Raw genomic sequence first — 25475 nt, 5'->3', positions numbered from 1 at the left:
ACTGAATGGAAAATACAATTCAGAGCCATCTAAATAAAGGCACGGTCACCTTAGAAAATGGAAATGTTCACACTGTTAAATCCTTCATGATAACCCGAGGAGAATGGATAAGATCAATTACTGTTCCGGGTTTCTCCCAAATCTGAATTTCTGCAACATGGTTTGATCTCTACGAATGACTAACATTTTCATATTAAAACTGATAAATAGTTGTACCCACTACTTGATAAAAACATTTCTGGCATTGAAAATCTGAAAATCACACTGACTCAAAATTAGTATTTTTGTCTCTGGTGGGCATTCAGCACGCCGATCTAGTGATGTCCATGAAAAATCCTGACCCACACAAGGCAGGTTGTGAGCCTCCACAGTGGGTGGAAATGTATTCTTTCTGTATGGGCTCATCAGACACAAGGCAGATCGTGAGCCTCCAGTGAGTGGAAATGCATTCTTTCTGTGTGGGCTCATCAGAAAACGGTACCCACTCTAGGCAACAGCACTGGAAAAAGTCACCTACACAAAATGAAAAACTTACAGAAAGAAGCCCCAAGTGGAGCGGCCCCAAGCCATGAACTGCACAGCCCGGCAGACGGCCCGGGCTGGGGCAAGCTCACATTCACACTCCTCTCACACAGCCCCTGTTTCACTGCCCATGACACGAAGCCACACACTTCTCTCTTGGCTCCCTGCAGTCAGGGCCACGTCTACAATGTGAATGCAGAGTTACAGCATTTATAGCAGCACACAGCAGTACCTGACATGGGCTGCACAGAGGAGGTAACAGCATTTATAGACTCGCACAGCAGTACCTGACACAGGCTGGACAGAGGAGGTGAGAGGCAATTGTTTTCTGAATGAAATAAAGACCAACAGAGGAGGTGAGAGCATTTATAGTACCATCAGTACCTGATGCAGGCTGGACTGAGAAGGTGAGAGGCAATTGTTTTCTGAATGAAATAAAGACCAAAGGAATCAGTAGGGAAAAAAACAAAAACAAAAAACCATCACCCTGGCAATATTTTTAACTTCTAAAATGGCTAATTTTCATCTCATGTATTTCAAATGCTTAATGGTAGACCCTAATTACAATTACATTATTCTGTTTTACTTTCTTCATTTTCCTAATTTAGATTTTTCATTTGAAAATGTACCTCTTTGAAAATCCAAAAATACATCAACATTAACTTCAGATAATATAAACAAGTGACATCCTGACCCAAGGTCTGGGGAAAAGAATTAATTAGCATGGGGCTTAATTATGCTATTGCTGTGTACCCTGCGGTGTCTCAGGAATGTGTCACCTCCAGGGGGTCTCAGAATCACCAAGGGGGCTCTGTGGGGTTCACAGGGATATTACTGAGACCTTCTCTAACATCTCTAGCCATGTAGGACTGCATCCTAAACCTGCTAGGAAGAGTGAGAAAACCTCAGTAGGAGCTTGGGATTTCCTTTCAGGAATCCTTCCAACTCAGTCAAATAGAGAGCCATACCGAAAATCCCCGAAGTCCTCTACGTAACCCCCTCGTTAGAGTTAGATAATTAAAAGTGCTGGATCCTAGAAGAATTAACCAATTCCTTGGCATGAAGAAGAGTGAACTCCTGGTGCCCTGAAGATGCTCCAGCCACAGCCCAGGTGTGGGCCGCCTCTCTCCTTGGGTGGGAACAGCTGAGGCCTGACGCTTAGGGATGCAGGAGAAAGGGCCAATTTCTACCACCCGACGAGGTGGCAGAACACCCCCGAGCCGCACCACACCACGGGAAACAACCAAAGGTTCAGGTCCGCCCGTCTGAATCAGGGTGGCAATGGCACGGGTCCGCAGTGCCCCAGCAGACATGTGCAGGTGGCAGGCGTGGTGCCTCTCATGCTGGTGCAGCACTTAGAGGGCTGTACAAACAACAAGGCCAAGACATGCAGGTTAAATCCCTGTAACCCTGCACCTCACAGGGCCTGCAGAGGGAGGAGGGAACACAAGGTCTCCCACTCATATGGAAGCAAGAGGGGAGCAGGAGGAAGGAGGGAAGGAGGAGAGGAGGAGACAAAGGGAAGGAGGGAGGGAGGAAGGGAGAAGAGGAGGTGAGAAGGAGGGACCATGGAAACAAAATTACCTGAAAGGGAGTCATCAGCTCAGAAAAGAATGGAGGAAAGGATAAGGAAGGTGAATGCAGGTTAAAGTAATCAGAATCAAAGCCACAACAAAATGCAATAAAGTCAGATGAAAACAATCAAGAACCAGCGTCACCACATGGAGGCCTAAGTGCATCACACAAATGAGGTGGGAAATGATGATGTGGAGAGGACGATAGAGATGGATGCCAAGTGAACACGACCTGGATACCTAGCATGTAACTCATGTTTCCAAAGTGGAAAACAATCAAAAGGCATAGAAATAATACTGGAAACAATTACGTCTCTGTGAAACTGACATCTGCCATCAAGGAGACACAACTTAGCTGCAAAGGGCTGGGGGGTGGGGGGATGGAGTGATACGGATCAACAGTCAACACCAGAACTCCTCCTGGAGTAGCTAGATTTTAAGAATAAAGAAACAATAAAATTATATGATTTTAAAGTTTTCAGTAATGTAAAATTGATATTTTTGCCAAAATAACTTTCATCTTCAATAAAAACAACTTTTAATGCATTTCTAGAATCATAGCATATAATGAAAAACTCAGGAATTAAAAATAAGCCTGCTTACCTACATTTTAGAAGCATGAACAAATCAGCATTGCACTGATCTGAACAGCACAGTGAAGGAATGGAAGCTGACTGATGTCTGTTGAACACTGTGCTCAGCAACAGCAGAACACCCTCCTTCCTACGTGGACAAAACGCAGGGTCATAAAACCTCAAAAATCTCAAAGGACTGAAGTCAGTATGTCATTTTCACATATGTGGCAATGGAAAACTACCAGAAAAAGATAACAGAAAATCTCCTCTCCTGAAAAGTTTAGCAACATACTCACAAATCACCACAGATCCAGGAGGGGACTCACAGTGGAAATTGGAACGTGTTTTGAACAGATTATGAGCTAACGACTTTCAAAACCTGTGAAGTGCAGCTGCAACTGAATAATTTACAGCTGGAATGCATGCAGAAACTAAAGGTGAAAATCAGCGACCTCATCCCAGGGTAGGCCACCCAGCATTCAGGTCCACCGCCTGTGTCTGTAAATAAAGTTTTATTGGAACACAGCCACGGCCCTTCAGCTGCTTCCAAGAAAGGAAGTTGTTGGCGGAGTTGAGTGTCTACAAAGGACGACATGGCCAGTAAGCCTAAGGTACCAAGTGGCTTTCAAAACACTTTAGAGACCTCTGATTTCAGTTTCCAAAAACAAAGCAAGAAAAAGGAAAGAGAATAAAGGAAATAAGAGCACAAATACATGAAACAGAAGACAAATCAACTAATGAACAAAGCCAAAGAACAGTTCTCTGGAAGAAATGAGAAATAAGAAGAGAACACACAGAAGCAGCCAGACGAGGAAAGGAAGGGGGAAGCCACTATGAATCCCGCAGATATGAAAAGCACACAAGAAAATAGCAAGAATGTTTTACCTTACAGTTTATGATTTGTGTACAAAGGATGAACTCTTTAAAACATGCAATTTACTAAAACAGATATAATATTAAATAAAAATATAAATATTCCTGTATGTAACTTAAAAGTTGAACTTAGTATTAAAATTATTTCACAAAGTAAACTCTGGGCCCAGTGAATTCCTCTAAATATTTCATAAATAGCATGGATACTATACAAACTTTTCCACAGAATAGAAAAACAATGACTACCAGTAAACTCATTTATACAACCAACCTAAGCTGCAGACCAGAACCTAACAAGAAGGTTATAATACAGTAAAATTACTTAGCAATTACCCCCATGAATATAAATGAAAAAATCCTAAATAAAATATTATGAAATCTAATCCAAAAAATATAAAAAGCAAAATACTTTTAAAACAACTACAATAAAAAATGTAAGGGTAGTTTACCATTTGAAAATCAGTGTAATTCATAACATGGAACAGTTCTCTAATGCTGTATAATAAAATATCCAACAACCAACAGCCTCTGAATGTCAGGATTCTGGGAGAGCCCGGCTGAGTGCTTCTGGCTCCGGGTCCTGCAGAGGCTGCAGCCCAGCTGCTGGGGGTGCTGCCGTCTTTGAAGGCTCAGGTGTGGCCAGCAGATCTGCTTCCAGATCGCTCCTGTGGTGGCTGCTGGAGGCTTTAGTGTTTTGCCACATGGGGCTCTCCAATGGGTAGTTCACAACATGGCATATACTGGAAAGAATGACCCAGGAGGAAAAATGCTTGCCCCCAGCACAGTAGCTGCAGACTTTATAGCCCAGTATCAGGAATGGCAGATCATCAGATATGCCATACACCATGACAACAGAGGCTGCCCCGAGTACAAGATCAGATGGGTTACACAGGGGTGTGAATACCAGGTGCCTTCCTCCAGGCTGGCAACCATACCATATGAACAAAGAACTTATATGATCATTGATTAATCTCAAAAAATTGTTGACAAATGTTGTTACCTAAAGCCTTTTAATAAGAGAACTTCCATAACTGGTCAGAGGCGTCTACAAAAGATTTACAGCACATGTCATACTCAGGGTAAAGCTTGAAAATTCCTGAGACAAGGAATGAGGAAAGGGTGCTCAACAGCACCACTTCAATACACCATGGTACTGCAGCTCCCAGCCAATACAATCATAAAGCAGACAGGAAGGAAGGAAGGGAGGGAGGAAGGGAGGAAGGGAGGAAAGGAAGGAGGGAGGGAGGAAGGGAGGAAGGAAGGGGGAGACGGAGGGAGGAAGGAAATGTGTAAACATTGAAAAGAAAAAATAAAACCAGCATTTTTCATAGATGATATTATTGAGCATGGAGATAATCCAAAAGTATCTACGCATATGGTATGAAAACAGATAAGCAATTAATCTTTGAAATTAATAAAAATATCAGCTTATTATGCCAATATTTTTAAAGTGTGTCTCAACATATCAGCAACAAATAATAGTTGAAATAAAAACATGCAATTTACAGTAGCATTAAATATATCTAGAAATAAATCTAATGAAAGATGTGCAAAATTTCTATGATAAAAATTACAAAACATTATTGGGAGGAATTTAAGAAGACCTAAATGAATTACAGACTAGATCTTGTTTATGGATTTGATGAATTATTTTCAAGTTGTCACTTCTCCCCTAAGTAATCTACATATTCAAAATAATAATTGTTATTGGAAGCTGTTTAATAATAATCCTAGAATAAGTCATAAAAATTGATAAAGGGGCTCTAAATTTTAAATGGAACTGCAAAGGGCCAACTATAGTCAAGGAAATCCTAGTAGAAAACAAAGTTTAAGATTCATATTGCCAGATATCAGGAACTATCATAAACTTAGAGCAATTCAATCAATAGAAAATTTGCTCAAGGAAAATAACCCAGTGGAGTACAGAGAATACAAAGTCAAAAAAAAATCCACATATACAACTCCACATTTGTGATAAATGTGGTATTGCAGTGAAGTTTAGAAAGAATAATCTCTACAATAAATAGGAAGGAAACAAACTTTGAACCCTAATTCAGAGCACACAGAAGAAAAATAAACTCTAGCTGGAATTTTGAGCTAAATTTAAAAGGTAGGCTGGGCGCGGTGGCTCACGCTTGTAATCCCAGCACTTTGGGAGGCCGAGGCGGGCGGATCACGAGGTCAGGAGATCGAGACCACGGTGAAACCCCGTCTCTACTAAAAATACAAAAAAATTAGCCGGGCGTGGTGGCGGGCGCCTGTAGTCCCAGCTACTCGGAGAGGCTGAGGCAGGAGAATGGCGTGAACCCGGGAGGCGGAGCTTGCAATGAGCCGAGATTGCGCCACTGCACTCCAGCCTGGGCAACAGAGCGAGACTCCGTCTCAAAAAAAAAAAAAAAAAAGGTAAACCTATAAAGTGTTTAAAAGAAAAGAAATGAAACTAATTTCATGACTCTGGAGTAAAGATTTCTTGAAAAGAAGGGGAAAAGTTGTAATTGTAAATTAGCAATTGATAAACTAAGTCTACATTAAAAGGAAAAAAATTCTGTTCAATGAATATTAGCAAGAGAGTAAAAGGGAACCTATAGAGTGAAAGATCTTTGTGTCTCATATGTTTGATAAAGACTCATACATATAACATGTAAAGAACTCCTAAATCAGTAAAAATAAAAAACAACCCAGGAGAAACACTGGCAAGGACCCAAGTAGGCAATTGAAAAAAAAGAGAATAACACAATCGAATTTCAAAGTGTGCAAAGATCTGAATAGATTTCTCATCAAATGATTCATACAGATGGCAGATAAGCATATGGGAAGATATTCAATAACATATGTCACTGGAGAATTGCCAGTTAAAACAGCAATGGGATTCTAGCACACATCAATTAGAAGGGCAGGAATTCAAAACACTGACAACACCAAATGCTGGTGAAGATGTAGAGCAACAGGAACTCTCATTCATTGCTGGTGAGAATGCAAAATGGTGCAGCCATGTTGGAAGACAGTGTGGCAGTCTCTCACAAAACTAAACATAGTTTCACCATATCATCCAGCAGGCATGCCTTTTGCTATTTATCCAAAGGAGCTGAAAACATGTCCACACAAAAGCCTGCACAGGAATGTTTATAGCAGCTTTATTCATAATTGCAAAAACTTGGAATCAACCAATATGAAGGTGAATGAAGAAACAATCAGTGATTTATCCAGACAATACGATTTAGCATTAAAACAAAAGGAGCAAGCAAGCCACATAAAGACACAAAGAAAGCTTAAATGCATGTTAGTAAGTGAAAGAGCCAGTCTGTAAAGGCTCCATATTGTGCAAGTCCAACTATCTGACCTGGAAAAGGCACACTATGGAGATAGTAAAGAGATCAGTGGCTGTCAGGGTTTGGGAGGGAGGGAAGAATGGGCAGGTGGAGCACAGAGGAATTTTAGGGCAGTGAAGTGACTCTGTATGAAACTATAATGGTGGATACCTACCTGTCATTACAGATTTGTCCAGACTCATAGATTGTACAACACCAAGAGTGTACCCTCGTTTGAACTCCAGACTTGGGTGACAATGACTTGTCAATGGAGGTTCATTGATTGTAACAAAAGAAGCTTCTGGTGTGAGATGCTGATAGTGTGGGAGGCTGTTTGGGGAAGGGGGACTGGGAGTACATAGGAAATCTGTATATTTTATGTCCCATTTTGCTGTAAACCTAAAACTCTATAAAAAATAAAGCCTATTAAAATGTATAATACCCAAAATAAAAAGGCTATGTGAATGACTAATGACAAATAGAAAGGTGCTCAGCATGATTTAATCAGCAGAGAATGCAAACCAGATCCACAATAAAACAACATCACCTCACAAAAGAATGAACAAAATCAAAGAGGGTGAATGAATATCAAGGTTTACAGAAGGTGTGGTACAATCACAATTCTCATTTACAGTTGCTGGGTTTATGATGGTGCAACCACTTTGGAAAACTGCTTGTCAGTTTCTACAAAAGCTGAACATACGCACATTCAAGCTGCAATTCCCCTCTCAGGTTTTCGCTCAACAGAGCTGAACAAACATGTCCATATAAAGACACATGAAAGGATGTTTAAAGTGTCATCTACTACAACCGAGACCACATAACAGCAGCAGTGTCCAGCAACAAGTAGGACAAGTGTTGGCATCCTCACACAGCAAATACAATATACAAAGTGCAACTACAAGCAAAGTGTGTATACACATCATAAAATATTATGTGATACATATGTGTGTGTATATATATAGCTATCTATCTATCTATATATGGAGAGAGTTTGGAATCAGGGAAAATTATCATAGTGAAGTTAGAAGTCATTCACTAATTCACTCTTGACTGGTAGTGACTGACCGGATGTCGGGGTGTGAGTGCTGGCCACATAAGGAGGTCTTAGTGAAAATTCATTGAGCTATTCATATGATTTGGACACTTTTCCCTTTGCATATTGTGTATCAGTAAAACATTGACTAAAATAATGCATGTGGACACAAAAAGTAGGCATTTTGTAGAAACTTATCAATAGAGACAATGCGAATGACTATAATGAGGTGAAGGAAAGAATCAAAATAGGGATGAAGATTATAAGGAATAAATTTGTACATTAAAATAAAGAACATTAAAATGTTAAATAAAAAAATATTAAAAATCGAAATATGTGGAGAAATAATTATAAGAATTTCCTTGCAAAGAAAGAATAGATAGGAATTTCCTATATCTGTCGAAGAGCACCTGGTTAAAACCCCTGCAATAAACGTTATTCTAAGTGGTGACACTTTAAAATCTCTGCTTTTATGCTGGCATTCAGCATTTTTTGTGTGTGTACCTTAGTCTACCATAAGATTAAAAAAAAAGTGTCAAGCTGAGATATACAGCCAGCACTTGAATGGGAGAGAAGCCCATGCTCTCAGAGCACTGAAAGGGAGAGGGCTGCAAACGTGAGGAAATAAAGAGGAACCACGTAACTGAGCAAGAGCCCACCAATCAGCAATGACAATCACCACCTACTGGGTTGCAGCCCAAACTGCAACACCAAAATACTTGGCGAATTTACTCCCATGTGAAACAAAAGGCAAGAGGTCAACTACAAGTGAAGACCCAGCACAAAGCCCTGGCCCTCTGAAAACATCCAGAAACGAAGCCAACTGACTACACTCAAATTACACCACACAACTGAAGGAACATCAGCACACGTCTCACCACATGGATGAGAAAGAACCAGCACAAGAATTCTGGCAACTCTAAAAGCCAAAATGTATTCTTGTCCCTAAAGCCCCACACGAGGTTTCCCAGCAATGGTTCTTAACCAGAATGAAATGGCTGAAATGACAGAAGTAGAATTCAGAATCTGGATGGCAAGGAAGATCATCAGGATTCAGGACAAAGTTGAAACCCAAGCCAAAGAATTTATGGAATCCAGTAAAACTATCCAAGAGATTAAAGATGAAATACCCATTTTAAAAAAGAACCAAACTGATCTGATAGAGCTGAAAAACTCACTACAAGAATTTTATAACAATCAGGAGTATTAACAGCAGAATACACTAAGCTGAGGAACGAATCTCAGACCTCAAAGACCAGTTCTTTGAATTAACACAGTCAGACCAGAATAAAGAAAAAACTGAAGAACATCTCCAAAGAATATGAGACTATGTAAAGAGACAAAACCTATGACTGACTGGAATTCCTGAAAGAGAAGAAAAGAGAACGAGCAACTTTGAAAACATATTTAAGGAAAATAACAACAAAAATTTCCCCATTCTCACTAGAAAGGTCAACGTTCAAATTTAGGAAATTCAGAGAACCCCTGAGAGGTACTATAAAAGATCACCAACTTCCAAGACATATAGTCATCAGATTCTCCAAGGTCAATACAAAAGAAAAAATGTTAAAGGCAGAGAGAGAGAAGGGGAAGATCCCCTACAAAGGGAATCTCATCAGGCTAACAGCAGACCTTTCAGCAGAAACCCTACAAGCTAGAAGAGATTGGAGACCTATATTCAACATGATTAGAAAAAATAAATTACAACCAAAAATTTCATATCCAGCAAAACTAAGCTTCATAAGTGAAGGGGAAATAAAATCCTTTTCAGAAAAGCAAATGCCAAGGGAATTTGTTACCACCAGATCTACTTTACAAGAGGTCCTTAAAAAAGTGCAAAACATGGAGGCCGGGCGCGGTGGCTCACGCTTGTAATCCCAGCACTTTGGGAGGCTGAGGCGGGCGGATCACGAGGTCAGGAGATCGAGACCACGGTGAAACCCCATCTCTACTAAAAATACAAAAAATTAGCCAGGCGTGGTGGCGGGCGCCTGTAGTCCCAGCTACTCGGAGAGGCTGAGGCAGGAGAATGGCGTGAACCCAGGAGGCGCAGCTTGCAGTGAGCTGAGATTGCGCCACTGCACTCCAGCCTGGGCAACAGAGCCAGACTCCGTCTCAAAAAAAAAAAGTGCAAAACATGGAAACAAAGGGTTGTTACTGGCCACCACAAAAACACACTGAAATACATAGACCATTGAACTATAAAGCAACTATTCAATCAAATCTACATAACAACTACGTAATAACACGATGAAAGGATCAAACCAGCACATATCAATCTTAAACCTCAATGTAAACAGGCTAATGTCCCATTAAAAAGACACAGAGTGGCAAGTTGGATAAAAGCAACACCCAGGCCGGTTGCGGTGGCTCACGCTTGTAATCCCAGCACTTTGGGAGGCCGAGGCGGGCGGATCACGAGGTCAGGAGATTGAGACCACGGTGAAACCCCGTCTCTACTAAAAATACAAAAAATTAGCCGGGCGTGGTGGCGGGCGCCTGTAGTCCCAGCTACTCGGAGAGGCTGAGGCAGGAGAATGGCGTGAACCCGGGAGGCGGACCTTGCAGTGAGCCGAGATTGCGCCACTGCACTCCAGCCTGGGCGACAGAGCGAGACTCCGTCTCAAAAAAAAAAAAAAAAAAAAAAGCAACACCCAAACAAATGCAGTCTTTAAGGAACCCATCTCACATTCAAGGACATCCATAGGCTCAGGGGAAATGAATAGAGAAAGATCTATGAAGCAAGCTGAAAACAGCAGGGTTTTCTATTCTTATTTCAGACAAAGCAGACTTTAAAAAACAATGATCAAAACGTTCTAAGAAGGGCATTACATAATAATGAAGAGTTCAATTCAGTAAGATGACTTAACTACCTAAATATATATATATATATGCACCCAGTACTCAAGGACCCAGATTCATAAAACAAGTTCTTAGAGACTCACAGAGAGTTTCAGATAACCACAGAATAATAATGAGATATTTCAACACCCCACTCATAGTACTACATCAATGAGGCAGAATACTAACAAATATATTCAGGATTTAAACTCAACACTTGACCAAACAGACCTAATAGACATCTAAAGAACACTTCACACAACAAGAAAAATACATTCTCCTTATATGGACATGGCACAGACTCTAAAATTAACCACATGCTCAGCCTTAAGGCAATTCTCAACAAATTCAAAAAACCTGAACCATACCATCCACACTGTCATACTACAGCACAATATAAGTAGAAAGCAATATAAACAAGATGTCTCAAAACCATACACTTAACCCTGAAATTAAAAAATCTGCCCCTGAATGGCTTTTGGGCAAATAATGAAATTAAGTCAGAAATGAAGAAATTCTTTGAAACTAATGAAAACTAAGATATACTAGAATCAGGGACAAAGCTAAAGCAGTGTGAAGAGGAAAGCCTATGGTGCTAAACACCCAAATCAAAAAGTTAGAAAGATCTCACAGTAAGAATCTAACATCACACCTTGAAAAAAAAAAAAAAAAAAAAAGAAAAAAAGAGCAAACAAGCCCCAAAGCTAGCAGGAAAAAAGAAGCAAAATCAGAGCTGAACTGAATGAAACTGAGATGTGAAAAACCATAGGAGATGAACGAAACCAAAAGTTTTTTTTTAATGAATAAAATTGTTAGACCACTAGATAGACTAATAAAGAAGTAACAGAGAAGATCCAAACAAACACAATCAGAAACGACTAAGGGGACATTACCACTATCTCCACAGAAATACAAAAAACCCTCTGAAACTACTATGAACACCTCCATGCACACAAACTAGAAAACCCTGAAGAAACTAATACATTCCTGGAAACATGCAATCTATCAAGATTGAACCAGGAAGAAATTGAAACCCTGAATATACCAATACTAGGTTCCAAAATTGAATTCATATTAATAATTAAGAAAAAAAACACTGACCAGAAAAAGCATTGGATAAGATGTATTCACACCCTAATTGTAACAGATGTATAAATAAGAGCTGGTACCAACGCTATGGAAACTATTCCCAAAAAATTGAGGCAGAGGGATTCCTAACTCATACTGTGAAGCCAGCATCATACCAAAACCTCTCAGTGACTCAACAAAAAAAAGAAAACGTCAGGCCAATACCCCTGATGAACACAGATGGAAAAATCCCCAACAAAATACTAGCAAACTAAATCCAGCAGCACATTCAAAAAGTAATCCACCACTATCAAGTAGGCTTTATCCCTGGGATGCAAGGTTGGTTCAACATATGCAAATAAATTGATATAATTCATCACATGAAGATAACTGAAAACAAAAAAAAGTATGATCATCTCAATAAACAAATAAAAAGCTTTCAATAAAATTCAATGTCTTTGCATTTTAAAAACCCTCAACAAACTAGGCATTGAAGGAAATTGTCTCAGAATCTAAGAACTATCTATGACAAACCCACAGCCAACAACACACTGAATGAGCAAAAACCAGAAGCATTTCCCTTGAGAACTAGAACAAGTCAAGAATGCCCCTCTCACCACTCCTTTCAACATAGTACTAGAAGTCCTAGCCAAAGCAATCAGGCAAGAGAAAGACATACAAGGCTTGCAAGAGTCAACCTATCTCTTTTCACAGATGGTATGATTTTATATCTAGAAAATCTCATTGTCTCTGCCCAAAGGCTCCTAGATCTGAGAAACAACTTCAGCCAAGTTTCAGAATACAAAATCAATGTGCAAAATTAGTAGCATTTCTATACAGCATTAATGTCGAAGCTAAGAGCCAAATTCACAACAGCCACAAAAACAATAAAAGACCTAGGAATACAGCTAGCTGGGGGGTGAAAGCTCCCTACAATAAGAATTACAAAATGCTGCTGAAGGAAACGAGAGATGACACAAACAAATAAAAAAGATTCCACACTCATGGATAAGAAGGATCAATACTGTTAAAATGTCCATACTGCCCAAAGCAATTTACAGATTCAGTGTTATTCCCATCAAACTACCAATGATATTTTTCACAGAATTAGTAAAACCAATTATAAAATTCATAGGAAACCAAATAGAGCCTAAATAGCCAAAGCAATTGTAAGCAAAAAGAACAAACCTGGGGGCATCACATGACCTGACTTCTAACTATACTACAAGGTTATAGTAACTAAAATAGCATAGTACTGTTACAAAAACAGACACACAGACCAATGGGACAAATTAGAGAACCCAGAAACAAAGCCACCAACCTAAAAGCATCTGATCTTCAACAAAGTCAACAGTAACAAGCAATGGGGAAAGAACTTCCTATTCAGTAAATGGTGCTGGGATAACTGGCTAGCCATATGCAGAAGATTGAAACTGGACCTCTTCCTTTTACCACATACAAAAAACAACTCAAGATGGATTAAAGACTTAAATTTAAAAAAACTATAAAAATCCTAGAAGAAACTTGGAAATACTATTCTGGACATAGGGCCTAGCAAAGACTTCATTACAAAAACCCCAAATGCAATTGCAACAGAAACAAAAGTTGACAAATGGTACCTAATTAAGCTAAAGAGTATCTTCAGGGCAAAAGAAACTATCAACAGAGTGAACAGACAACCTACAGGATGGGATAAAATATTTGCAAACTATGCATCTGATAAGGGTATAATATCCAGAATCCATAGGAAACTTCAACAAATCTAACAAACGAAACAAACAACCCCATTACAAAATGGGCAAAGGACATGAACAGGCACTTCTCAAAAAAAGATGTATATGTGGCCAACAAGCACATGAAACAATGGGCAACATCACTAATCATTAGAGAAATGCAAATCAAAACCACAGCAAGATATCATCCCACAGCTGTCAGAATGGCTATTATTAAAAAGTTACAAAACAACAGATGCTAGCAAAGTTGTAGAGGAAAGAGTACAGGTACACACTGCTGGTGGGAATCCAAATTAGTTCAGAAACTGTGGAAAGTAGTCTGTAGACTTCTCAAGTTACTTAAAATCACATTACCATTCAACCCAGCAATCCTATTACCAGGTATATACACAAGGGAATGCAAATCATTCCACCATAAAGACACATGCATGTCTATCCTCATCCCAGCACTATTCACGATGGCAGAGACATGAAATTAACCTAGATGCCCACCAACGGTGGAGCAGATAAAGCAAATGTGGTCCATATACACCATGGAATACTATCCAGTCATAAAAATGATGAAATCCTGTGCTTCACAGCAACATGGATGGAGCTGGAGGCCATTATCCTAAGTGAATTAACACAGGAACAGAAAACCAAACACTGGATATTCTCATTTGTAAGTGGGAGCTAAATACAGAGTACATATGGACACAAAGAAGGGAACAACAGACATGGGTCTTACTTGAGGGTGGAGAGTACGAGAAAGGTAAGAATCGAAAAGAGTACTATTATTACCTGGGCGACAAAATAAGCTGTACACCAAACCCCCATGACACAAAACTTACCCCTCTAACATACCTGCACATGTACCCCTGAACCTAAAAGTTGGAAAGAAAAGAAAGAAAATCATTAAAGAAATACTAGTTAAATTGAGAAATATTTGTGAATAAGAAGATGCAATAAAATGATGGCAAATGTCCCAAAATTGATTGAGAGAGTCAGTGTAATTCCAATCAAAGCATGAATTAGTTTGAAACTTGACAAAAAAAGGCCCTAAAAGTTAAGGAACTGTAACGTCCCAAGAGGAGCTAATCCACCATTTTAAAAAAGAAAATTTGATATCTGTCATTAGTTCTAATAATATGCATTCATAATTCAGCATCTGTGAAATCAAGTTCTATCATACAACAGATGTTTCAAATTTCATTTGTAGCCTTAGTTCTTTGTAGTGTTACATAAAATAATGGTGCATGTAAATGTTAATGGCGTCTTAGAACTGAAGAAATATGGTATTATTAAGTCATAATAATTGGAACTCTGGGAAAAAGATGGTGCAGGCTTAGAAAATCAACCAAAAGAACAGAACAGAGGGCCCCGAATCAGCCCCATAATTCCAAGGAGACTTGATTTTGACAGGTATTGCTGACGGCTAGTGTGTTCGGCTGTTCTTGCCTTGCTATAAAGAAACACCTGAGACTGGGTAGTTTATGAGGAAACGAAGTTAACCGGCCCACAGCTCTGCAGGCTGTGCAGGAAGCATGGCACCAGCATTGCTCGGCTTCTGGGGAGGCCTCAGGGAGCTTTGACTCACAGCAGAAGGTGAAGGCAGAGCACGAGCAAGAGACAGGCGGTGGGAGGGGAGGTGCTGCTCATGTTTAGTCAACCAGATCTCGTGAGAATTCACTCACTACCAGGAGGACAGCACCAAGCCACGATTCGGTGCCCATGACCCAAACACCTCCCACCAGGCTCCACCTCCAACATTGCAGATCACAATTCAACTTGAGATTTGGTGGGGACAAACATCCAAACTATATCGGCTAGGAATAAAAATAAACTGTCCTGGGGCAATTGATTATACACATGAAAAAACAACAACAACAAAAACAGTAAATTGGATCCTTACTTAAGTCTAGACATGTTAAAGACTTTAAGTTGAAAGCTTTTAAAATAAAGATCTTCCTGACTGTTGGGGCTTAGCAAAGTTTCCTTGCAGGCAGAAAAAGCAAACACCATGTGGTAAAGGCTGACAAATCCAACTACGGTTAACTGTTCTTTACACTAAGCACCGCACTGGGAACAACACAAACAAAACTGCAGGTGAAGGTGTCTGCAGCACACACAGTGAGAATTCACCCTAGAAAGTACAGGATATGTAACATGCTGCGGGACGGATACAGAGAGGCCACTTTCCCTCTGAAAAGGAATCACACACCTTACCATGTGCCTGACAAAGGGTATTCCCTTTTCTCTGCCAGTCCCGGAATTTAACATTAGCCTCCAAAAAGCCATCTGATTCACTTGACTGAGGGCTTCACTGCTTCCACTGGACAGAAAAAGCAAACTGAACACAAAGCAAACTCAGAAATCAAACGGCTGCTCTGACAGCACAGCCGGGCTCCATCACACAGGCATATTTTTGAAGCATAATTAATATCAAACGTCAAGGGTGGCAGGACAGGGAGGATTTAGTTATTCTGCTACCTACACTGTCATTATGCGTTTTAGCCTCTTCAGAAATGAGGTTTCTTCATTACGTCTTTTGAAATGCTTCATATCATCAGGTATGATGTTAAGGAAAAATATCTAAATTGGTTTTTGTTTGAAGCATGAAAAAGGGCAATTCACGTTTCAGGAAGCAAAGTTTTTCTACTATCAGCAGGTTAATGTGCTTGTTAGATCAATGTGGATTTCGGCAATGGCCAGCAGAAACTCCATCCAGAAGGACCCCTGAACTTTACTGACTTTCCCTGGAGGCCAGAAGAACTCAGAGCCTTGGAGCCACTCAGTGCAAAGGTGGGGCTGGGCAGGCCAAGGTGCTGAAAGCAGTGGTGGCGGGAAGGGGAAAACTGGGGAAAGACAGGAGGAGAGAGGGCCATGGGAGCCGGAATCCGAGGAGAGCTTTAGGCCATAGGGAGGTGAGCAGGTGAGGGCCAGAGAAGGGGTTCTCAAACTGGGGTCCCCAGTGGAATGGCCTGGGAAGCTTCAAAATTCCCCATGCCTGGGTTCCGCCCACAGGGACTCTGGTGTCATCGGGGTGGGGTGCAGGAATTTATCCTGCCTGCTGGTGATTCTATGCGACAGGCAAGTTGACAACAATTGACTGTAAGAGACTGATGCAGGCGTTAAGCGGCAGCCACCACAAGCATGCCTGGAAAGGAGCTGCAGGTGAGGACAGAGGCCCGAGTGCTCATGTGACCTACACAGGCCAATCTTGCGAAGCAGATCTGGTATAAGAATAAGGAATGCCTGACCCCAGAGACCTTCTCTTTCAACGGAAGCCCTCTGACAGCCAGCTCAATCCCAGCGTGTCCCATCTGCTCAGAGCCAAAAGGAGCCCAGAGGTTCACAGTGTGTGCCCAGGACAGCCGCCAGCCTCCTGTCTGCAGAAAGATGGAGAAGGTTAAACAGGTCCCCGCAACCCTTCCAGAGCAGGGCTGACAGCCCTGAAGTGAGGCTGCACACACAGCTTCCCAGTGGTGTTATTAGGAGCAGCGCTTATATTTTTCCATAATCCAGAAAAAAATGTCCATAAATAGGTCTTTTATGACTTGGCTTTAAAATTTGTAGCGAGCCAAACGTCAGTCATGATGATGCAGTGCCATACCAGTGTCTGGTAAAAAGAGATTGATTCTGCCACCCCCCAAGATTGATGGCCCTCAAGGAAAACAAGGAAGACCAGTCAGTAATGACCTACTTAGGGGGCATTTTCAAAGAAAAATAACGTTAGAACTTCATGCTGTTGAATTACTCCTATTTTTGTAAAAATGGAATGCTGAAATAAGTCACAAAGATCAAAAGACTTTTTAATAAAATGGCATCACATTTGAATAACTTGAATTTGACACACAGAAAGCATTTCAATGTTATTTAAAATAGACATCTACCTGCTTAAACTGTATTTAAAATGAGAAAAAATGGAAGGAAAGGCTTGTACACATATTTCAGAGTCATAGAATGCATTAAAACTATCACAAGAAAATAAAGGAATTGCTATTTATCATTACCAAAAATCAACTGTCAGTCACTCAGACAACTACTGTTGAAGTTGTCAAAACATTTCTTTATATACCTTAACTGGGAATTTTTATCATTGATTTCAAAATGCAGAATTAAAGACAGACCCTAATTACTGTATAAAAGATACCATCACCTTCAGAAATGAGTCTGTGGGAGCTTTAAGCACACTCCGCATAAACTTACAGATTTGCAAAGCGGCAGATATGGCCAAGATGCATGTTTTTGAATAAAGATGTTGTTCTTATAAAAAAAGGTAGAAGCATAACAATACGAGCTCATCTGGGAAGAATAAACTGCAGGTGGAAAAGGATGAAAAACAGGCAGTGTATCTAAATCTTCCCAATGTGCCACATATTTCATTAGATGCCACGTTTGACTGTGAAATTAAATTAGGACTAGGCTTCTAGCTTTCCTTTAAATAATAAAAACTTCAGTTACTTGATTTACCAGGCTTTTCATGCTCACTTGAACCATCCGCAAAACTGTTACAAAGGTGAACTTGAACTTGAGTTCCACATGTCAAAACAATTATACAGTTAATATTTTATAAGCAAGTTCTTTAGAAGATAAATCCTCTCGAATAATAGCTAAGATTGATCTTATCCATGTTGAATTTCTTTGAATTTTAACTTATTTAAAAGGAAAATGGCAGAAAAGGTTAATTTGGACGCTGCCAAACATGAACAAAAGGAAGAGAGAACTGTGGGAGGGGCTATGACTTCAAGGAAGACGGAGCTTCCTCGGGTCCATGACACAATACTTTGAGAAGTCACTGTTCGCTTCATATACAAGTTTAGATATTCCAGGATTACATTTTCCCCTACAATTAGCTGTGGGCTTTATTTTTGCCAGTCTGAAAGTAGAAACTCCTAGGTTCATTCTGTGAGAATGTGGTTACAGAAAATGAATCTTGCCCAAAATGTATTATGGAAATAAAGAATACACAGATACCTTCCTTATTGAATACTGACAGCAGTTCAGCTTTAAAAGAATACCAAGTATGAAATTGATCATGAGGCCATGAATTTTATTTGTAAAGATGATCAAGTGGGACCAAAGTTAAGCAAACACCTCTGACCAAAAGTAGGGCCAGGATTTGACAACTGATACATAATTGCTCAGACGTGAGGGAACCTTCATATACCACTGGGAGGAATACAAAATGCCACAGTTGTTTTGGAAAACAGTCTGAAAACTCCTCCAGAGATGAGAAGCAGAGTGACCATGTGACATAGCAAGCCCACCCGAGTATATACCCAAGAGAAGTAGAAACTCAGGTCCACACCAAAGCTTGAACAGCACCGTCCACAGCCTCAGGATTCATAATAGCCAAGCTTAAAGACAACCAGAAAGTCCATCCCTGATGAGTGGATAAATAACATGTTGTAGCCATAAAATAGAATATTATTCAGCAATCAAAGGAAATGAAGAACTGATTCATGCAAACAGCAAAAATGAACCCCCAAAACATGATGCGAAGTAGAAGAACCCAAACACAAAAGACCAGACGTCCTATGATTCTGTGTATATAAAGCCTCAGAAGCCGCAAATCCAGAGAGGCAAAAAGCAGGTCCCTGGTGGCCAGGGACTTGGGCAAGGAGCATGCAAAATGGCTGTAAATGGCTTCTTTCTGGGGTGATGAAAATGGTCTAAAACCTATTGTGCCAAAGGCTGCACAACTCTGTGAATATAAACCCATGTCTGGCTCAGATCTGTGGGCCAGAGCTATGGCAGCACAGCCTGGGGATGTGGATTCCTCCTTCAGAGGCAGGGAGGCATGGGGCGAGGAGTAGCCTCGGGTGTTAGCCCCCACTGCCTTGGTGTCCCAAAGGACCCAGACACGGTCCAGCTGGCTCTGGGTCAGGTTTGACCTGTTGTGGGCTCTGCACCAGAGAGAGAAGCAGAATGCAGATGGAGAGCCCTGAGTGCTGGCGGAATGTCCCCACTTGGCCACAGAAATGGCAGCATGCAGCTGCGAGCCGCTCTGACTTGGCGGGTTTCTACTTTGCTTGTGCTCCAGGGACCAGTAAACTTCAGGCAGGCACCTGCAAGGCACAGGTGCCCCTGGGAGCTGAGTCGACCCATACTGCCCTCACCTCCAGGTCTGGCAGCACATGATGTGGGCACAACCCAGGCTCCTGAGTCTCTCACATGGTGACAGACACTATAGGATGAATGCCCTGTTCTCACCAGGCTAATAAGATGCAGAGAGAGAAACACGGTGTCTCTGAAAGAACTAAGCTCAAGACAAACGCTAGGCAAGGTCTTGTTTACCTTTGATAAGGAGAATATTGCAGACAGTGAGATTTAAATCGGTGCATATTTTAACACCATAATTAGCACAATTGGGGGATCAGCTGGAAAAATCACAGAACAATGATAACAAATAAAACCATTATTAAAAATACTTTATTACATTTCTAATTTAATGTTGTAACACCACTTAAGAAAATGTCACTTTTGTAAACCCAGGCAGAAAGGAATATGGGTAAAATAACCTGCCATAGAAACATAGAATCAAATTAAAAACCACAGTGGGGAGTGTGACTAGGCTATGTACCATTTTAATTAAAGTGTCAATTTTCTTTGAAAAATTAAATTATCAAAACTTAAGTAGGTTTTGAAATAATATGAGATCTTAGAAATTTATCAGAGTCACTTTTAGACTCAAGGCGAAGACTGATTATAGATGAATTCTTCTAAACATTTGAGAAAAAAATACTATGCCTTGTAAAGAATATCAGAGTATAGATAAGAAGTGATTCCTCCTACGTTTGAAAAACAAAGAAAAACGTGACAAATATAGAAAAGAAATAAATGAAGAACGAATCTCTCCTTTTAATATAAGTAGAATATCTCTTTCTCCCCAAGAAAATATAATTTACAAGTACAATGAAAGAGTAACACCAAATATATGAGGAGTTCTGTCAGCAGAAGCTGATGCTAACAAACCGTAAGTTAAAAATCACCTACGAAAATCAAGAGACAAAAATCTTATGATCCTATTAACAGATGGCAAAAGGTTTAAACATATTTCCACTATCATCACTACCATTCAACATGGTTACAGAAAAATCCCAGTCAAATTAATAAGGTAGGAAATAGAATTATGATGTTTAATGATTTGTAAAGAAAGGAAAATATCATTATTGGTAGACAATGTAATTGTTTATTTTGGAAAAAAATGGATTTCCCATGTAGACAAATACTCATGTTCCATCTCCATCCCCTTCAGATAAGATGTGCAGACAAAATAAAGACAAAAACACACTAAAGATAAATGCAAATATACAAGAGTTGAAAATAAAAGACTTTAGATATATAAAGTGGGCAAATATGAACCCCAAAAGGAGAATCGTGTCCATTTAAAACTGTTTAAATAGGTTTTCCAGCAACAAAAACAAAACCCATGAGAACAACTAAACACTGGTGAAATGAACAATAAATCAAGATGATATAGCAATCAACAATCAACACCATACGCAAACCCAGCAAGCATTCCAAAGAAAACACCGGCCGCTGAAGTACACAATGAGCATCTTTAGAACTGCAGTTGGAGAGTTGGTTCCAGTCCTTTTTGGTCCATCTCTTGATAAAACAAATGGAGGGAAATAAGTAGAGGTACAAAAGATTCAGATGACAAGATTAAGAATCTTGAAAGTAACCCTCAATACATTTTATGATACTCATTCTACAGCACCATAGAGCACCGCCAGGATCAGTTACAGACAATCATTGCCAGTCAGACTCTGCCTGCCTGTCATGGGGCAACAGAATTCCAGTCCTTGATGAGAGAATAGCCTCAGACACTCAGCAAATACAATACTGAATGCTCCTTGACTTGGAGGAACAATAACGAAGGAAGCAATGCACTGAATGAAGATAAAGGATTGTTGTATCTTTGTTCTCATTAGTTTCAAAGAACTTCTTGTTTTCTGCCTTAATTTCATTATTTACCCAAAAGTCATTCAGGAGTAGTTGTTTAATTTCCATGTAATTGCATGGCTTTGAGCGATGTTTTAAGTCTTGGCTTCCATTTTTATTGCACTGTGGTTGAGAGAGTGATTGGTGTGATTTCAGTTGTTTAGCATTTTTTGAGGATTGTTTTATGTCCTATTGTGTGGTCAGTTTTAGAGTATGCACCATGTGGTGATGAGAAGAATATTCTATTGTGGTTGGGTGGAAAGTTGTTTAGAGGTCCATCAGATCCATTTGGTCCAGTACTAAATTCAGGTCCTTAATGTCTTTGTTAATTTTCTGCCTCAGTGATCTAATACTATCAGTGGAGTGTTGAAGTCTCCCATTATTATTGTGTGGGAATCTAACTCTCTTTGTAGGTATCTAATGAAAAAATGCTCAAGATTGCTGATCATTAGAGAAATGCAAATCAAAATCACAATGAGATACGATCTCACACCAGTCAGAATGGCTACTATTAAAAACTTACAAAATAACAGATGCTGGTGATGTTGCAGAGAAAAGGGAACACTTATACCCTGTTTGTGGAAGTGTAAATTAGTTCAACCATTGTGGAAGGCAGTGTGGTGATTCCTCAAAGATCGAAAAACAGAACTACCATTTGACCCAGCCATTGCATTACTGGGTATATACCCAAAGAAATATAAATCGTTCTATTATAAAGATGCATGCATGCATATGTTCAATGCAGCACTATTCACAATAGCAAAGATATGGAATCAACCAAATACTCATCAATGGTAGATTGGATAAAGAAAATGTTGTACATATACACCATGGAATACTATGCAGCCATTAAAAAGAATGAGATCAATTTTTTTTTGTAGGAATATGGATGGAGCTGGAGGCCATTATTCCAAGCAAACTAACCCAAGAACAGAAGGCCACTTATAAGTGGGAGCTAAATGATGAGAACACATGAACACAAAGACACTGGACCCACTTGAAGGTGCAGGGTAAGACGAGGGAGAAGATCAGAAAAAAAAAGCTATCGGGTACTGGGTTTAATACCTGGGTGACAAAAATCTGTACAATAAACCCCTGTGACACGAGTTTACCTATATACAAACCTGCATGTGTACCTCTAAACATAAAAGTTAAAAATATATTTTTAAAAAGAGAAATAAAAGACAGGAAAGAAGAAAATAATATTTCAAGTTTTATGAAATCACTATACTTAACACATTCATTTAAAAAAATCAGTTTCTGGGGGGGGATAGGAAGAAACTGGAAACAGTCATGTGTTACTGCAGGGAGCACAGGCTGGACCAGTAACTAAGCCAAACAATCTTGAGTTACTTTGTGAAAATGCCTGTGAGTGTCTCCTACAACACAGTAATCTCAGTCTTGGGTATGAGAAGCCTTTCCACAGGTCCACAGGGAACTTCTACTCCAAAGTCAATCCAGACCTCCACAAGAGCAAGAGAGCAGACTGGCAAAAATTGTTAGCCACAACTTTTTCAGGACTCCAAAAGTTGATTAAAGGCTAGCAGTGATCACAGGAGATTTTATTAAGCAAAGTATCTGAACGCTGGGAAGAAGAGTAAGCTTTATGATATTTTAACATACCCTGTTTCTATCGCAGTCTCCACAGCTCTGCAGCAGCCTTCAACACCAGCAGTCTCATAGCTGTAATAACTGTGCCACAGGCAACATAGCAGCCCTTGAAGAAGGGACAGGCATTTGTGGAGTTTCTCCAAAAGTCCCATCTCCAAAAAACTGTCAGAATTAGATCTGACCAGCAGCTCCCTGGAAGGCTCTACTCTCTGGACTTGTCTTTGTTGACCTGACTCAGAGCTTCCTCTGCAGGACAACACCCTCCCAGGGCACCTGTCAAAAGCAGTCAGTGGCCACTGTTTAGCATCACAATTGTCTGAGGCTACAGTACCAACTGGGATGCTGTTTGCTCTAAATCTCATGTTGAGGTGTAATCTCCAATGTTGGAGATGGAACCTGGCGGAGGCAATTGGATCGTGGGTGCATATTTCTCGTAAGTGGTTTAGTGCCATCCTCTTGGTGCTGTTCTTGCAATAGTGAGTGAGTCCTCTCAAGATCTGACTGTTTAAAAGTGTGTGACATCTCTCCCCTCTCTCACTCCCATTCCCACCATGTGACATGACTGCCCCGGCTTTGCATTTCGCCGTGATTGGAAGATTCCTGAGCCTTCCCCAGAATCTAGGCAGATGTCAGTGCCATGCTCGCACAACTTGTAGAACTGTGAGCCAAATAAACCTCTTTTATCAGATATTTCTTTATAGTGACACAAGAATGATCTAACACAGTGACCAACGGTGGATACACCCTTGGTGTATCTACCAATGAGGTAGATACAAAGTAACTACCTCAAACTGTTTAAGAGCATTTGCAAACAACCCACAGATAATATACTTAATGGTGAAAACTACATGTTGTCCTTCTTCAGAAACATGAGGAAACTGGCCAATTCTTGGCATGATTCTTATTTTACTTTTGCAGACATCTTGGGCATAAAGGATATCTTATAATTATGTAAATTTAAATGTATCAAATAAGTTAGGGAAAAATTGAAATCGTCCCAATTACCCGTTACCTGAGTTCCCTTGCCTGTATCTGTTTATATTTTTGGGCTATCTAAAATTTGGGTTTATTCATTTATCTTGTAGATTTGCTACAGATTCCTGATATATGTGTATGTGTGTGCGTGTGTGTGTAATTTCGTTATCATTTTTAGACTTTAGGAACATTTTGTAATCTGTCATTTCTCGGTTACATTTATTCACTGCTGTACAGTGTAATCTGGCCTACTTATTTGGCTTTTGTGGTTTTGCTTAAGAAGTTCTTGGTCATATCAATCCACCGTGCTCCTGTGTCCCACCCATGGTCCTGCTGCAGCGTTGTTCCGTTATTAGGACCCTGCCTGCCCTTGTTTCACTTTGGTGTTGATGACACTTCATTTCAGGTCACCCTTCCACCTGTCACAAGCAATGCTGTCAGTAGCTACTTCTATTTAATAATTACTTTAATTATATATAATTCACATACTATACAGCCCATTTTTAAATTTAAAATTCAGATTTTTACTGTATTCACAGAGTTGTGCAACCATCACTGCTAATTTTAGAAGATTTCCATTACCCCAGAAACAAACCCTGTGCCCATTAGCAGTCAGTCCCAATTTCCCATCGCTAGGAAATGCAAATCTACTTTCAGTCTCTGTGGATTGACCTATGCAGGATATTTCATGTGAATGGGATCACACAACATGAGGTCTCTTCCATCTGGTTTCTCTCTCTTCGAATATTTTCAAGTTTCATCTGTGTCGTAGTGTATATCAGTACTTCATTACTACATAGAAATGTAAAACAAATTAGCTGGGCATGGTGGGACGTGCCTGTAATCCCAGTTACTCAGGAGGCTGATGAGATGGCACAGGGGCACTGAGGGGGCACCGGAATGAGTGCACCTTGGCGGCAACAGCAGCTTAGGTCTGGAAGGAATGAGACGGGACCAGAACGTGTAAGGTCAGGCTCTCACGCATGGTCTCAGGGTGAAACGCCAGGACTATGGAGGACTCGTGTGTCAACTGATCAGGACGACACTGCTGATTAGTGGAAACATCTACAATGACCAAATTCCATTTCTTAATTTCCTTAAAAAAGGAATTATTCAAGCATAACCAAGCAGCATAACCAAGGGGGTCTTATTATTCTTAGATACTATTATTCAATAATGCAATAAACCAAAACCTGACACTGTGAATTTATTTAGACATGTTATAGCTTGTTTAATCATGTGTCAAGTATATTTCTTGTACCACTGCAATATATTTTCCTGACCTCCCTCACCTGCAAAGAAAATCAGTCTTTTTTGTGTTAATTACCAGCTCCTCTTAGTCATTTAAAAATTGTAAATCAAACTAGCCTCCTGTAGTTGGCTGAGACTTTTGGTAACATACCAATTCTAACTTGAAACACAAAAGTAAA

At 40.0% G+C, this 25475-nt stretch overlaps 1 protein-coding gene across 7 annotated transcripts in view; it reads right to left on the bottom strand.

Annotated features, from left to right (window-relative positions):
* Positions 1-25475, bottom strand: part of SNTG2 (syntrophin gamma 2) — a 383441-nt gene that overhangs the window by 281492 nt on the left and 76474 nt on the right. The window contains exon 1 of one of the 7 annotated variants that reach the window (XM_058426470.1): positions 23083-23169. The exons of the other annotated variants lie outside the window; for them this stretch is intronic. The gene's annotated coding sequence lies outside the window, so the exon portion shown is untranslated. Of the gene's footprint in view, positions 1-23082; positions 23170-25475 lie in introns of those variants that run through there. 7 annotated transcript variants of the gene reach the window in all.

The sequence above is a fragment of the Hylobates moloch genome, unplaced genomic scaffold (assembly GCF_009828535.3).
Source record: "Hylobates moloch isolate HMO894 unplaced genomic scaffold, HMol_V3 SCAFFOLD_13, whole genome shotgun sequence".
NCBI classification, from domain to species: domain Eukaryota; kingdom Metazoa; phylum Chordata; class Mammalia; order Primates; family Hylobatidae; genus Hylobates; species Hylobates moloch.
The sequence above is the reverse complement of the archived record's forward strand: the minus strand, read 5'-3'. Positions and strand labels throughout refer to the sequence as shown.